The sequence below is a fragment of the Panthera leo genome, chromosome C2, assembly GCF_018350215.1.
Source record: "Panthera leo isolate Ple1 chromosome C2, P.leo_Ple1_pat1.1, whole genome shotgun sequence".
Classification (NCBI taxonomy): domain Eukaryota; kingdom Metazoa; phylum Chordata; class Mammalia; order Carnivora; family Felidae; genus Panthera; species Panthera leo.
The window spans coordinates 24,146,222-24,162,683 of record NC_056687.1 but is presented as its reverse complement, the minus strand read 5'-3'; the positions used below and the strand labels follow the sequence as shown (position 1 = coordinate 24,162,683).

Genomic DNA, 16,462 nt, shown 5'->3' with positions numbered 1-16,462 from the left:
AGAGTTGAATTTTATAAACTGAACAAAGTATGAAATAGGTTAATAAGGGGATGTTTTAAGATGTGGATATTAAACCATGACAGAAAATCTTCGAAATACAAATATATATTACAAATATATATACTGTATATATATATACACAAATATATATGTATATATAACTTTATATATACTATACATATGTACATATATGTATATACATATACATATATATGTATATATATGTGTGTAAATATATATGTATATATATATTTACACACATATACGTGTATATATATATATGGCCTAAATCAGATGAGGAATGTTTCCCTTAGCCTCTCTAGCTTATATATAAGCAAATTCCTAATGGAGATAAATTTGGTTTAGAATGAAAACAGTGTTTAACATTAATATTTTCCATGGATATTTAACCTTTAAAACGGTTGGAAAACAAATGATCATGCATCATACAATAGAATTATAAAGATCTATTTTGTTTGTTTGTTTTACTTCCATGTTACTATTGATGAAGATACTCAGTGTAAATATATTTGCCTATTTTCTAAGTCATCGGAGTTGCACCCAATACTGTGCTGGTAAGTGTTTAATAACCTGACCTCCAGTATAAACTGTATCAAATTTTACCGTTTTCCATTTTGTGTATGTAAGTTTCCTCCCATGACCCATTTCATGCTACTAATGTGCTGTTGCTGCAAAGTGGCAGCAAGGTACCATAAGTCAGCTTTCAAGAGTTGAGAAGCATTGGCTCCAGCCCAACACTGGACTCAGTCATAGATGAAAATGCATTACTCTGTTATTATTGTGATGGTTAAAGTGGCAATAAAGGGATCTGTTTCTCTATTTTTCCTAGTGGTTTACACTTTCTAACTCCCCACCCCCCCGCATGTCAGCATTTATTTGGGGCATCTCTGTACATATGTCCATTGCATGTAACATACCTTTATTGAATTTATATATAATAAATGTGTCCTATTGGGAAATGATGCTACCATGCAACCACCAAAAATCTATATCATGTAAAAAGGCTTTCTGGTAGCATTAACAAATTTAAATGAATTAGTCCACAGTTTTGTACCTATTCACTTTTGTTACCAGTACATTTATGTTTCCAAACACTGATATGCTCTTTTTTATGATCAGTCATAGACAAGTAATCCCATTAAATTCTCTTCATTTCTACAAACATATTATGAGCAGTATTCCTTACTGTTCTTTACTCTTTACTCACTGTTACGCTTATTGCCATGGACTATGGAAACAAATGCTTGAGTTAGTCATCTCTGAGTTGTTATGAGACTTACATGTGTTAATACAATATTTAGGAAAATGCCTAGATGTAATTAGTACTATATATATATATCGTGTATCCTTACTATTATATATATAATAGTATAAGTATACATATAATAAATATATAAGTATATATATCCTTGCTATTATATTATTTAGATTCTAAACTTTTTGCTTAGCAATGCAGCTAAAAAGATAAAAATGATAATGATAATACAGATGTATTGAACACTTAATATGTGCAGGTAATTGTTCTAACCACTTTGCAAGTATTAACTTAATTTCTCCTCCTCAAACCGCTTTGATATGGGCTTTATTACTTTCTTTTATATATATGTGAGAAAGCTGAGATGCACAGAGATTACTAAGTAAGTTTCCGAGATTGTGAAAGTGGTAAATACCAAGTAAGAATTTTAAAACATGAAGTCTACCAACTGAAAAGTTTTCCTAACCATTCCACTGCATATTTTCACAGAATACTCATTAAGAGGTCAAATGATTCAAAGAGGTGGGGTTAATGGAATGGATTTATTATATATAAACCCTATTGCTGACCAGGTTCAAGCAGTGAGACTAAGGCATATTCCCTTCTTTAAATAGTAAGAAACGCATTTGGAGAAGGATGGGCCAATATCATTGAGAATCTTTGCTTGAGTGGCTCTGAAGAATTTATTTTCTCCATGTGCTAAGCACCCTAGTAGAATTATGTTCCAGTTACTCACAGTTGTAAGTTGCACTTGGGCTTTTTTCTTCATTCTTTTTCCTCTTTGTTTCTCTATCTGGTTATCTTCTGCTGATACACTTACAGTATAATAAAATTTTTGTCTGATGTGACCATTCTTCTGTTAGATGCATCTTAATTTATTATATTTTTCAATTCTATAATATCTATTTGATTCATTTTTATCAATTTCTAATCACTGGTGATAATCTCCAATTTTCCACTATTTTGAATAATTTAATCACTTATTTTTAAGTCTGATATTTATAACTTCGATATCTTGTGCAAGTTTGAATCTTGGTAGTATTGTCTTTCATACCTTGGTCTTCTCTTGGCATGCCTAATAAGTCTTGAAATTCTTGAATGAATGAAAAATATTGTGTATGAAAAAATACACATATATAAAACTTTGGTTGAAATATTATCCCAATCCTATCTTCTACCAAGCAACAGAGGAGTGGGTCACCTTATTCTAAAGACTTCTTTTTGTATCATAGAAACTTTGTAAACTTTATAAAGTTTGGTCTATCTCTGGTTCGTTTGCACTTCTTAAATATTTCCCTGTAGGGTCCTAACTTTTTGTGTTTTATTTTCTTACTTATTTATTTAATTTTTTGTTTATGTTTAGGACCACCCTCCTTTCATAATCCTGAACTCTAATTTTTTGTTTCCTTAGCAACATATGATTGCTAAAAATTCTGCTTTATTTTTTTTTCCTTTCACTTTTTACTTGGCTTTCCACCTCATGTCCTTCAAAGCTGAAGATTTAGCAAATGTCTACATGAGCAATCCAAGTACCTGGCTCACTTCTCTGCTTCTTTGTTCTATCCAAGATTTTGGATCTTTATGTCTAAGGACCCTAGAAAGCATGGAGTGTCATGTTTAATTTCCATGTGACTGTGGTTACTCGTGTGGTCTATTCTGCATATTAGCAGCTGTCTTCCACAGTTTGTAGGACAAGAGTTGACAGATTCTCCAAGAGGAAAAGCAGCATGCAGAATATTGGGCTCAGTTCAATGACTCATTCTACTCCGTTGGATCTTGTTTTAAAATACTGTGCAGATACATTTCCAGGATCCACTAAAAGTTCCCTGAAAAAATTCCTCTAAAAGAAAGGAGTCATGAAACATAAGTCTTATTGACCTAACAATAAACCCAGCTGTGATTAAAATATTTTAATAAATATCATAGTGCTCCCTAAATATTAATAGATTCCATAAGATGCTATGGGGAAAAGGGTAGTGATCCGAATTCAGACTTTGCTAGGAGAGAGCAATGAAGGTTTTCTATTAGAGTTCATATTTAATCTAGATATTAAAAATCATTAATAAAGAGCTAAAGAAGTTTGAAGAGTCTGAAGGAGAGTAGGAACCTGTTGTAGCCTAAAGAGATATAAAGCAGTATGGTCAGTTGCTCAGCACAACTGGAGAATAGAGTATGACTGGCAAATGGGTGGAAATGATAAATAATAAAGGTGGGCAATCAGCCATAAGGCAGATCATAAAGATCTTTGTATATCATGATAAAGATCTATTCTGTTAGATATTATTCTTATAATAATAATAATTATACTTTCTAAGGGCAATTAAAAGTTTTAAGCACAGGTAAAACAGTGAATTCATTTTTTAAAAGGTGAGATTAAATGCTAGAGGACGTGGATATCATTATTGATCCTTTCCTTTTTAGCTATTTCAAATAAGGCAAGCTGTTTAATAGCTTTGAGATTTTGTTCTTAATCTATGATAGTATCATTTTTCCTACCCTCTGTGTCTCATTAATATATTCAGTAATGATTTATTATGGAATAAAATAAATTAAAATATTTCTAAGTAACTATATGAATTCAAGACATTAGAGAAATATGTTAGACTGACAGCATGGTATTTGATTCTATATTTTATTAGGGGCTAGACTCTCACTAGAAGACAATGAGTTTATGGTCAGTGTTACTGTGTTAGATTAATTGCAGAGGAACTCAATTCAAAATCACATATACTTGAGAATAATGTGTGCACAGCAGTCAGAAATCATAGGATATTTACATATTTAGCAAAACCAAAGTCCAAATTCATTTAAAATGCCCTGTCAGTTCTCAAATGCAGTAATCCCTCATGCACATTGTAGGGAAGGTCACTGAAAGAGTAGATCCAATTGCCTTATTAAAATGGCTATGAAACCAGTCAATATTGCCACACAAATGAGAATTTGAAGAAGTGTTTAAGCTTTCACTGGAGCATGTCCAGATGTTATGTGACTACATCATTTGGCTTGTGTTCTGATTTCATTTCATTGACCCTTGGGAATATTTTCACTTTACCACAGCTCTTACATTTCAAATGGCACAATGTTAATTTGTATTAACTTTAGTTCGTTTTGTATTCACTCTCTCAAATCTCTCTCATCTATTATCTCTCATTCCTGCCTATATCATTATCATTTTGTCCTTAATTTTTTTATTAAGTGGTTTATTTTTCTGAAATATGCACATTTTCAGGGAAGACACACCACTTGTGAAATATTATCTATTTCTTCATATGTATCTGGAAGGGGATTTTTTCTTTTCTACTTGCTCTTTGAAAATTAAGTCCTTGGGGACTTTTTTTGTATAATGAAGCTTACTTGTTAATTTCTATATTTATTTATTTATTTATTTATTTTCAAGTTATTTATTTTGAGAGAGAGAGTGGGGGAGGAGCAGAGAGAGAGAGGGAGAGAGAGAGAGACTCCCAAGCAGGTTCCACACTGTCAGCGCAGAGCCCAGTGAGGGGCCTGAACCCACAAACCATGAGACCATGACCTGAGCTGAAACCAAGAGTCAGATGCTTAACCGACTGAGCCACCCAGGCTCCCCTAATATCTATATTTAAAACACGTAAGATCACTGAGGTCTGTGCAGGTCCCAACCTGTCTATGGTTTGGGGTTGCTATCTGCCTCAAGTGGGAAGACAAAGTAGTCTCCTCTGAAAAACCTTCCAACATAGTTGGCTTTGGCATCTTCAGGATTAGGAGAGCAGGAATTGAGACCTCGTGAGTCTGGGTTTTCAATAGAGGTAGAGAGAGAAGACAGAGATTATAACCAGAAAGTCCAAACTGGGGTGCACTTACCTCAAGCACTCATCACTGTTAGCCCAGTCTGGGCTGCATGACAGTCATAGAAGTGGATACCTTAACAATAAAATAATAATAATAATACAGTTCTTAAAAATGAAAAAAATAAAGCAATATAATCTAGAGAAAAATTATTTGCTATGAAATCTCAATGGGCTAAGAATTGATAGGTCAATTGAACACATAGCTGATTTCAGAATATTAAAGGGTAGACAGACTAGGCATTAAATAAATTGAAAAAAGAAAATATTGATAATCATGGTATATAAATGTTTTAAAAATATTACATGTATTTTATGAAACAGTACAATAAAATATAAACATTATTTATAAAATCAGTTATTTTCATGGAGTGCGTGGGTGGCTCAGTCAGTTAAGCATCTGACTTCTGCTAGGGTCATGATCTCACGGTTCGTGGGTTGAAGCACCACATTGGACTCTGTGCTGACAACTCAGAACCTGGAGCCTGCTTCAGGTTCTGTGCCTCCCTCTCTGTCTGACCCGCCCCTGCTCACGCTCTATCTCTCTCTCTCTCAAAAATAAATAAACATCAAAAAAAATTTTAAATAAAAATACAAAAAATCAAAATTATAAAAATAAAATGATTATTAATAAATATTGGGTCTATAATAAATGAGAGACAATAAATTGTTAAGAAAAAGGGAAAAGGTTGTTCCAAAACCAGTGTCAAAAAATGATCTTCTGAGAAAATGTTAAACTAAATAGTAATTTTGAAAATCAAATTATAGCAACAATGTGCTATTACTTTTTATTCCCAATCTCCCAAGTTTAGAGCTCCCTTGAAAATCATAACTCTCCACTTGGCTTATTTACAGTAAAACAGTCGTTTTTATGAAGCTAGTGGAATTTTAGATTTGCATAATCTACCTGGAATGATATTTGGCAAAGTTTATTTTTCACCTCAAAGGCATGAAATAATTTATGGTACATCTGTTGGCTGAAATATAATTTAACCATAAATATTATCTTCTGATAAATACTTAATTGACATGGGGAAATTATTACCACATAAAACAATAAATACAGCATATTAAAAATAGCATGATCATAATATATAAGAAGCCTGTTTTTCTATTCAGCCATCCACCCATTCATCTATTTGTCCTCCATCTAAATGTCACGAAGATGGAATTAACACCAGACACCCTTTCTTTCCAAATGGTTGTGTTGCATTTGCTTTGTGGCATTTGTTTTTTCTAGAGAGGCAATGCATTTTTATAACTATTTTTAAAATGTTATTGTGATAAGAACTCTACCCTCTTAACAAAATGCTAAGTGTATTATACAGTATTGTTAACTATTGATACAATGTTTTACCAGAGATCTCTAGATCTCTAGATCTTCTTGCATGTTTGAAATTTATGTCAGTTGATTAGCAAATTCCTGTTTCCTCTTGTCTCTCCAAGCCCCAATCCACCATTCTCTCTCTGATTGTATGAATATGGCTATTTTAGACAATTGCATGTGAAAGGAATTATGCAGTATTTGTCCTTTTGTGACTATCTTATTTTCCTTAGAGTATTTCCAAGGTTTATCCATGCTGTCACAGGATTTTCTTCTTTTATAAGGCTGAATAATCCTGTGTGTGTGTGTGTGTGTGTGTGTGTGTGTGTGTGTGTGTGTGTGTGTGTTTGCGCACGCGCGCGCGCCATTTTATCTTTATTCATTCACCCTTGGTGGACATTTAGGTTGTTTTCACATCTTGGCTATTGCGAATAGTGCTAAAGTAAATGTCGGAGTGCTGGTATCTTTTCCAGGTCCTGATTTCAATTTTGGGGGCTAAATAATTCAGAAGTTGTATTGCTGGATCATATGATAGTTCTGTTTTTAAAACTTTGCAGATATTTTTTAATGCAAAAAGAGATAACTATACCCCAATATGTTAAAAGGTTAGGCCAAAAAAAAAAAATATAAAAACTTTCTCCAAAGCTAAAATTTCTAAAAGTAAAATTTCTGAAAAAAAAAAAAAAAGAGGTATTACACTTAGAGAGATATTGATGATTTGCTGCCCACTGATTCTTCACTAGTTTAAGCTTGCACAGTGTGTTTATATATATTTCCTCTCACCCATGCTAACATTATTATCAAACTTTTGAACTTTCCTCCTTAGGTAAAGTTCTTAAAATTAAATCTACATGGTTTTAATTATGTGTCAGGTTAGGCACTTCATGTTTTAAGCCTTGTGAACATATTTTTCCTACATAATGCTTATCCTTTTCTACTACCACTTTTTAGTTAACTGCTATTATTTTTAAAAATGGATTTTTAAGAACTGATTACTCAAGGACTTCTCTCCAACATATGTCCTATCTTAATCATTAATTTCCCCTTCTCTACTAAATTTATCCCTCTGGGAATCTATTCTAGCCAACATACTTTGATATTTTTCTTAAAAAATATTTTCTCAATTTCACATTATTTTACATTCCCTTTGGCCACCAAATTTATGGTGAAAATTATTATAATAAGCAATTATAATTCATGTCTTTGCCTTCTCATGATCCATTCTGTCCATATGTTATTCTGTATTCACTTTCACCTTATCTGGTAGACTGAAATGTTTCTTCCCAATCAAACCAAACTTTATCATGCTTCTTGATATATATATTTTATTCCAGTTTCAGACAGTCTTCTTCTTCGGGGACCACTTCATCTTCCCAAACAGTATCTTCCTTTGTGTCTAATAATATCATACTATTTTGTTTTGCTTCCTATGCCTAAACCTATCTGTTGACTTTACTGTGTCTTCCATTTCAGAGTAATGTCTAAATATTTCTTGAGTGAGACTCAGTCCTTGTCTTTTTACTTTCTAGGCAATCCCTTCTACTACCATGAATTTAGTCTCAATCAGTATGCTGATGATATCAGGGCCCTATGTCCATGACTGACTTGACATTTCCACTAAGATACATGAAATGCACCTGAAATTGAGCATGTCTGAAATAAAATCAATTCTGCATCCACACATACCCCAGTACTTCCCTGCTGGTAAATACCATGTAATTTCTTACGTAAGCCCCAAAACAAGAGATTTCCTTGAATACTCTGTTCATTTTATAAGCCAAAATTATTACAGCAACCTAGCAATCCTAGCAATATTTTATTCTAAAATATGGGATGACTTCAAGACCAGCATCTACCATCTAAGACTAGCAACCTTGTGTCTTAGTCTTCTCAGGCTGCTATAACAAAATACCATAGACTGGGGTGCTTAAATAATAACACATTATAATAACACATTAATAACACATTGATAACACATTTTTGTTTCTCACAGTTATGGAGGCTGAGAAGTCCAAGGTAAAAGTGCCAGCAGATTAGGTGTCTAGTGAAGGCCAGCTTCCTAGCTGGTAGACAGCTGCTTTCTCTCTATAACCTCACATGACCGAAGAGATCATCTCTCATGTCTTTTTTTTACAAGGGCACCAATCTCACTTATAAGAGCTCCATACTCTTTTTTTTCTCTTCTGAGATTTTATTTAAATTCAAGTTAGTTAACATACAGTGTAATATTGGTTTCAGGAGTAGAATTTAGTGATGCATCACTTACATATAACACCCAATGCTCATCCCAACAAGTACCCTCTTTAATGTCCATCAGTCATTTAGCCCATGCCCCCACCCATCTCCCCTCCAGCAGCATTCAATTTGTTCTCTTTAATTAAGAGTCTCTTATGGTTTGCCTCCCTCTCTGTTTTTATCTTATTTTTATTCCCTTCTCCTGTGTTCATCTTTTTTGTTTCTTTACCCCATGTATGGGTGAAATCATGTAGTATTTATCTTTCTCTGACTGACTTATTTCATTTAGCATGATACACTCGCTCCATCCACGTTATTGCAGATGGCAAGATTTCATTCTTTTGATGGCTGAGTCTGTGTGTGTGTGTGTGTGTGTGTGTGTGTGTGTATGTGTGTGTGTATATATATATATATATATATATATATATATATATATATAAAACCTCTTATTTATTCATTTATCAGTTGATGGACATTTGGGCTTTTTCCATAATTTGGCTCTTGTTGATAGTGCTGCTATAAACATTGGGGTATACATGCCCCTTCAGATCAGTATTTTTGTATCCTTTGGATAAATACCTCATAGTGCAATTGCTGGGTCATAGTGTAGTTCTATTTTTACCTGTTTGAGGAACTTCCATACTGTTTTCCACAGTGGCTGCACCAGTTTGCATTCCTACCAACAGTGAAAGAGGGTTCCCCTTTCTCCACATCCTCACCAAATCTGTTGTTTCCTGACTTGTTCATTTTAGTCATTCTGACAGGTGTGCAGTGGTATCTTATTGTGGTTTTGATTTGTGTTTCTCTGATGATGAGTGATGCTGAACATCTTTTCATGTGTCTGTTAGCCATCTGTATGCTTACTTTCAAGTAATGTCTGTTCATATCTTCTGCCCATTGTTAAACTGGGTTATCTACTTTTTTGGCTGTTGAGTTTGATACATTCTGTATAGATTTTAAATACTAGTCTTTTATCTGATATGTCATTTGCAAAGATCTCTTCCCATTCTGTAGGTTACCTTTTAGTTTTGTTGATTGCTTCCTTTGCTGTGCAGAAACTTCCTATCTTGATGAAGTCCCAATAGTTCATTTCTGCTTTTATTTCCCTTGCCTCCAGAAACCTGCCTAGTAAGAGGTTGCTATGGCTAAGGTCAAAAAGGTTGCTGACTTTGTACTTCTCTAGAATTTTGATGGTTTCCTGGCTCACATTTAGGTCTGTCATCCATTTTGAATTTATTTTTATGTATGGTATAAGACAGTGGTCCAGTTTCATTCTTCTGCATGTTGCTGTCAAGTTTTCCCAACACCATTTGTTGAAGAGACTTTTTTTCCATCGGATGTTCTTTCCTGCTTTGTCAAAGATTAGTTGACCAAATAGTTGTGGGTTCATTTCTGGCTTCTATGCTCTTGATCTAATTACTTCTCAAAGGTCCCACTTCCAAATGCCATCACAATGGAGACTAGGGCTTCCACATATGAATTTGGGGGACACAAACATTCGGCACACAACACCCTGTTTCTACTTTTATATCCCTATAATAAATTCTTCATATAGCCTTTAGGTGACCATTGTAAAACTTAAAAGAATGAAGCATAGTGGAGTGGTTATACATGCAGACTTTGGATGCAGACTGTGAAGTTTATACCATGCCATTTACAAAAGGTGCAGTTTGGGGGAAAATTTCTTAATCTTTCAGAACTTCCATTTTTTTCACCCCCAAATAATAATAGTAACTCTCGAGAGGGATTTTTGAGATACACTTTAATATCTGTCAAGCCCCTGGAATAATGGTAAGTGATACAGGCTTAAAGTTAACTTTTGGGGATCTTTTGAAAAATCACTCTCTCCAGATAAAATCTCCAAATTGTTTACCGATACACTTAACACTAACCACATATTGTACAACCTCAGTCATATGTATTTTCTTTGTGTTCTACCAATACGCCAGGAGTCTTCCTACTAAGTACACTGTACTTGGAGTCCCTTCTGCCTGGGACATCTTCCACCAGATCTTTGTATGGCTCTCTCCTTTCATTCAGGCCCCAGCTCTAGTGCCATTTCCTCAGGCTGTTAAGTCTTAACCTTCATGTCTAGTAGTTATATTGCACAAAATGCTATTATTTTACAGTTTCATTTTCACAATAAATCACATTGCCATATATTAATGCTTATTACTTTGGTGACTGTGTTCTATCTGTAGCAAGACTTTGTCTGCTTTCTTGCCTTGGATTATAGCAGTGCATGTCGTACCATAGAATCACCATGGACATTTGTTGTAAGAATAAGTATATGAATGAGTACTTCAGTGAACACATGGGTGAATAAATCTCATCCACTGGGACCTTGAAATGAGCTAGTAATGCCTTTATGACCACCTGGGCCAGTTCCGTGAGATCATATTCTCCCATTCAGGGATTCTGTTATACCCCACAGGTCCCCTTTTTCAATTCATTAGAACCATGCCCACTTCTAAAGATGATATACAAGGTATATGAGAGATTTTATGTCTTTGAGGAAATTCCATGTTAACATATACCACAAAGTTTTATGAACTTTGGATAAGCAGTATTGATAAAACATTTGACTTTCCATACCTATTTTCCTGCTCAGGAGTGTTTCAAATAATGGCAATAATTTTTAAATTATTCTTCAATTATCAATCACTAATTACTCTCTTCAATTAAAGAGTCATCTATTTACCAAGAGAAAAGAATTAAAAGTTCAAGGCAAGTATATCATGCTGTCATAAATTAATTTGTTCTGATTTATTGGTATGGAAAGTCAAATTTTATGCTGAGATAATATACTTTTGTATAAAAAATATATAAATTTTCTAATTTGTAAAATCTGTAAGTATCAACTTTTTATTCAACAGGAATAGGAGGCTAAATATTCCTTCTGATTATGGTATTTATTCAACTAATAGTTAAAATATCTGTGTTATGTATATGTGATTGCGCAGTAATTATCTGTGCCTTTTAGCCTTTTATTTCCTTTGGGTTTTTTGTATGTTTGTTTGTTTGTGTAATATTCTGTGCTTTACAGAGAATATTTCAACATACCTAGGAGTTTCAAAGAATATAAACAAAGAAAGAGAAAATGTGTTTTCTCTAAGGAAATTCAAATTCCCATAATCAAGTAGCTTTAGAGAAGGACATGAAGTTTATTCCTTACTGTGAGATTGCTTTGCCAGGGTTCTAAAGGACATGTATCACTTTGCATAATAACTTAAGTTCAGAAGCACCAGGCAAGAGGTAGCATCTTAGCAGTCTTCCATATTTACCTTTATATAATTGTTCTCCATTTCTGACAGCAACTAATCTGAGCCCCTGTCATACATTTAAGTTTTCAATAGAAATATTCCTCCACGACTATGTCTTTCTGCTGTTCCTTGTGTAATATAATTTATTTGCTTTACTAAGAAAAATAGGAATTTAATTATTTCAAAAGAATAACACATTACTTAGAATTTGGGCATGTTAATTAAAATATGACCAGATAACCTGGCAATATTTTTTTAAAATAAATGTATGCAGTAAGTTTCTAGTACTAAAAAACATAAAAGAATTGTTGGCTTCCAAGAATAATATATTGAAGACGTTTTTTATAAATTTGAATTGCTGGAATAATAGATTGAGTTTTAAAATGATATACTACACTATATCTTGTGTTCAGTGACTGTAGATATTCTATTACATTATTTTTTGTGTGTTTTAGGAATGTAAAAGTCAATTAGAAAGTGTATTGAGGTTCATTGTTGGGGATAACATATTTTAAGGTCATGTATTGCTGAATAATAAGTCAGATTTAGAACAAAAGACTTATTTTTATGTGCTTATGATTTTTAATGTTTGACTCTAACTCAAACTTTGAAAAATGATGAATATTTTAAATAAATATGATTGTCCAAATGCCCATATTACTGCATTGTGACTATTTTTTAAATAACAAGTCCATTAGTTCCTATTGTTTTTCTGAAGTGCTGAGTTGGAAAGGATTTCTCATCTTTTCAAGTACAAATGTCAGAATTACTGTGGGTTATCATAGTAATCATTCCAACTCTTATGTAAAATTAGCTAGCATTTTCTATAAGAAAAAAAAAACATGTATTATGGTTATCATTTTTGTTTTTTGCCTGTTAAATAATCATGACTATTTTATGAATTGGTAGTCTATAGCACTTGAAGACTGGAGTGAGGAATATATTTTGTAAAAGTTATAAGAACATTGATAAACTTAATGCATTTATTTAGATTAAATTTAGTACTCTTAAAAATAGTAACTATTATTGGGGTGCTTGAGTGGCTCAGTTGGTCAAGCGTCAGACTCTTGATTTTGGCTCATATCATAATCTCATGGTTCACAAGTTCAAGCCCCATGTTGGTGTGGTCAGTGTGGAGCCTGCTTGGGATTCTCTCTTTCCTTCTCTCTCTGTCCCTCCCTTGATTGCATGCATGCTTTCTCTCTCTCAAAATAAATAAATATATTTTTAAAAATAATAACAATTGTATATTAATGGATTTAACTTATTACATCAAATATAGCAGAGTATATTTATTATAACTTAAAAAAGAAATTAACGGCAAAAAACCACTTTTTCTAAACAAACTATTCATATTAAGCATTGTAATTTCACAACAACCTTGTGAGTTAGATACCATTGTTATACCTATGTATTGATGTAAAAACTGAGGTGTAGTATGGTGACCTAACTTGTTCAAGATGACTTGGTTTATAATGGGTTTGGGATCTGAGTTCAGTCCTTAATTTGTATCTGGTATAAGCATAGACTACGTCCTATACATCTAAATCTATTTATTATATATTTCTTTAAAATTTTGTATACACATATGTTTTATCAGAGATACAGATATATATACATAGATAATTTAGAAATCATGTATGCATATTTTAAAATAATAGCAAAGAATTGTCTTATTTTACAAAATTTACAAAGATTATTTAGTTATTACTGTATAAAAAGATACTATAGTTATAAGTTTTAGATTTAATTTTGAAATAACCTATAACTTAAATGACCTATTCAATAATCTAATGATTAGCTTTCCAAATACTTTTAACAGACATGATAATGCTGTTTATCCTTGAGTAATGGCTCCTCAAATTACTATGATGATCAGGAGCTAGCTGTAGTAAATGATTTGGTATGGCATTCCAACTGATGTTTTTAGTTTAGTTTCTTTCTTCCCTTATTTTAACTAAAAGGATTATTCAGCAAGCCTATCTATACTGAATATGCCAGATATAAAAATAAAAATTTCTTCTTCAAATATGTATTATTTTTATTACATAATTAAGCAATAATCATTAGTGATGACAACTAGAATGTAACAGATATTTATTATTTAAATACTTCACAGCCATATATATTCCTCTTAAGTGTTCTTTTTCCATGTTTAGATTTGTTAATATTTCTCATTCAATCTCTTCTTTCCTTCCTTCCTTTTTTCTTTTCTTTCTTTCTATCCTTTTTAAAAAAAAATGTTTCTGGGGCGCCTGGGTGGCTCGTCGGTTGGGCGTCCGACTTCAGCTCAGGGCATGATCTCGCGGTCCGTGAGTTCGAGCCCCGCGTCAGGCTCTGTGCTGACAGCTCAGAGCCTGGAGCCTGTTTCAGATTCTGTGTCTCCCTCTCTCTCTGCTCCTCCCCTGTTCATGCTCTGTCTCTCTCTGTCTCAAAAATAAATAAACGTTAAAAAAAAAAAAATTAAAAAAAAAAAATGTTTCTACATACTTTGAGCCTTGGTCATAGTTCTCCATGTTACAGTTTCTTTCTTTAGAAAAGATGTAAATATTCTCTGAATAAAATTTTAGATTTTGAAATCACTAAAGCTTAGAGGTTAGTTTTACAAGAGGAGAATATACTTGGAAATTATTTACCACATATAGAGAGAATTTCTTTTTAAAATACTGTTGAATCATAGATATCATTTTAAAGACATAACACCTGTAAAGTAACTGAAACTATGCATAGGGAACCTGATAAACCTGTTGTTAAAATTTAACAAAAGGATAAAACAATACTAACTAAATACTAATTTTGCAGTAAAGAGCAGAATTCAAGTGAAAAAAAAAAAAAAACTAAATCAGTGATATGTAGTCTAGTCCTATAAAGAAAAATACCCCATAATGTGAGACAAAGTTAAAAGACTAAAAAAAAAGAGTATAAATGTAACAAACATGAATTATAGAATGGATTATGGAAGACCCAACACATGGATTAAAAATTATATGAGTAATGTAATTGGATAAATATGTTAGAGGCAATTTTCAAGTAATCTCTTAAAGATTATTTCTCAGCTTAAAAAAAAAAAGAAAGTTTTTGTTGAAAGTTTTTTTTTTTCACTCTGTGAGAAGCAATGTGAAAATATTTATCTAGAAAATCTGTGGTGAACATTTCAAATGACTAGAATAAAGAGAATAAGAAAGTATGTGTAATAGAAGCAGGTTCTTAAAAAGAAAGAAGCAATTGACCCAGGCCCTGAGATTTCTGTTGAGATCTCTTAAAAGGTCAATTACATATATCATTTCCTATTGGCAGCATATTTATGCTACAAAAGTTAACTCAATATCTGAATAACAAATGACTGTGAATAAAACTGAAAAAGTATCAAAGAATCCATGTGAAGATGCAAGACCTACATTTTCATGTTTCACTCTTTTCAGCTTTTAAGTTATGGCTGCATCTTATGCAAGTTGATACATAGCACAGTAAAACAATGAAATGTCCCATTTTGTTTTATGAAAAGGCAAAATTATCATCTCAAAGATTATCAACTTATAATAATTTGCCATAAAATAAATATAGACTCTTTCATTAAATACTAGAATATAAAAAATTAAATACCACACACAAATAGAGTTCATGCAAAAAATATAAATATGGCTATTAATGAGTTAACATATTATAATGATAAATTCCTTAAATATATTTATTATAAATGAAAAACTATTGCCTGTATTATTCTCAGAAATTAGGACTAGAATATATTCTTCGTGTGTAAAAATAATTATATTAGGCAAACAGCTTATATCACAATAACAGAATAGCTCCTCCTAATGAGGTTCTGTGAAATGCTACTGAGGCAAAAAATTAATGAATTATCACAAATAAAATAGCATCTATATACTGATTTTAGAGTAGGAAATTCTGCATGGGTGAAATGAAAGTGGCACATGGATGGGACAACCAGAAGTGGCACTCTCTATTTCTCTAAAACACTAAATATTCCTGACCTCCCCAAAAAGTAAATTAGCTCTCTGTACCAAGATTGTAAACACACTATATCTTATATCCTAGAGTTTTCACAGAGAGAAATTAATCATAGGAAATATTTCATCAGTGCATGTTTTGAGCAAAAAAAAAAAAAAAAACAAAACAAAACCTTGGTAACATAAACATAATATTTAAAAAATATATCACCGTAAAATGTTACTTTGACTATCAATGATTTGAGAAATTCTTAAAGATAATGTCAAACAAACATTTGCATACAAAATACAGATTTTCAGTTTTACAAAATTCTTATTCTTTCATTTCTGTTTGCAAACCTGCCCCTAACCCAGTGTCCCACAGCAACCACGACCCATTAATTCTTCTAATCCATAGAGAAAACATTTTGAAATAAACAACCAAAAAATAGGATGTAACCCTTTTTAACAAGCAGATCAAAACACGCCTGGTAAAACTTGCCACACACTGAACAAAGTCCAAGCACTTCCTTCTGCAGGCAAGGAGAAACTCTGAAGACTGATCTGAGGGAAAGAGCAGCCAAAACACAATA

General features: G+C 32.5%; 1 long non-coding RNA gene across 1 annotated transcript in view; it reads left to right on the top strand.

Annotated features, from left to right (window-relative positions):
• Window positions 1-509: 509 nt before the first annotated feature.
• LOC122230063 overlaps window positions 510-16,462 on the top strand; it is a 117,919-nt gene continuing 101,966 nt past the window's right edge. The window contains exon 1 of the long non-coding RNA XR_006207265.1: window positions 510-575. This is a non-coding gene — a long non-coding RNA (uncharacterized LOC122230063). The remainder of the gene's footprint in view (window positions 576-16,462) is intronic.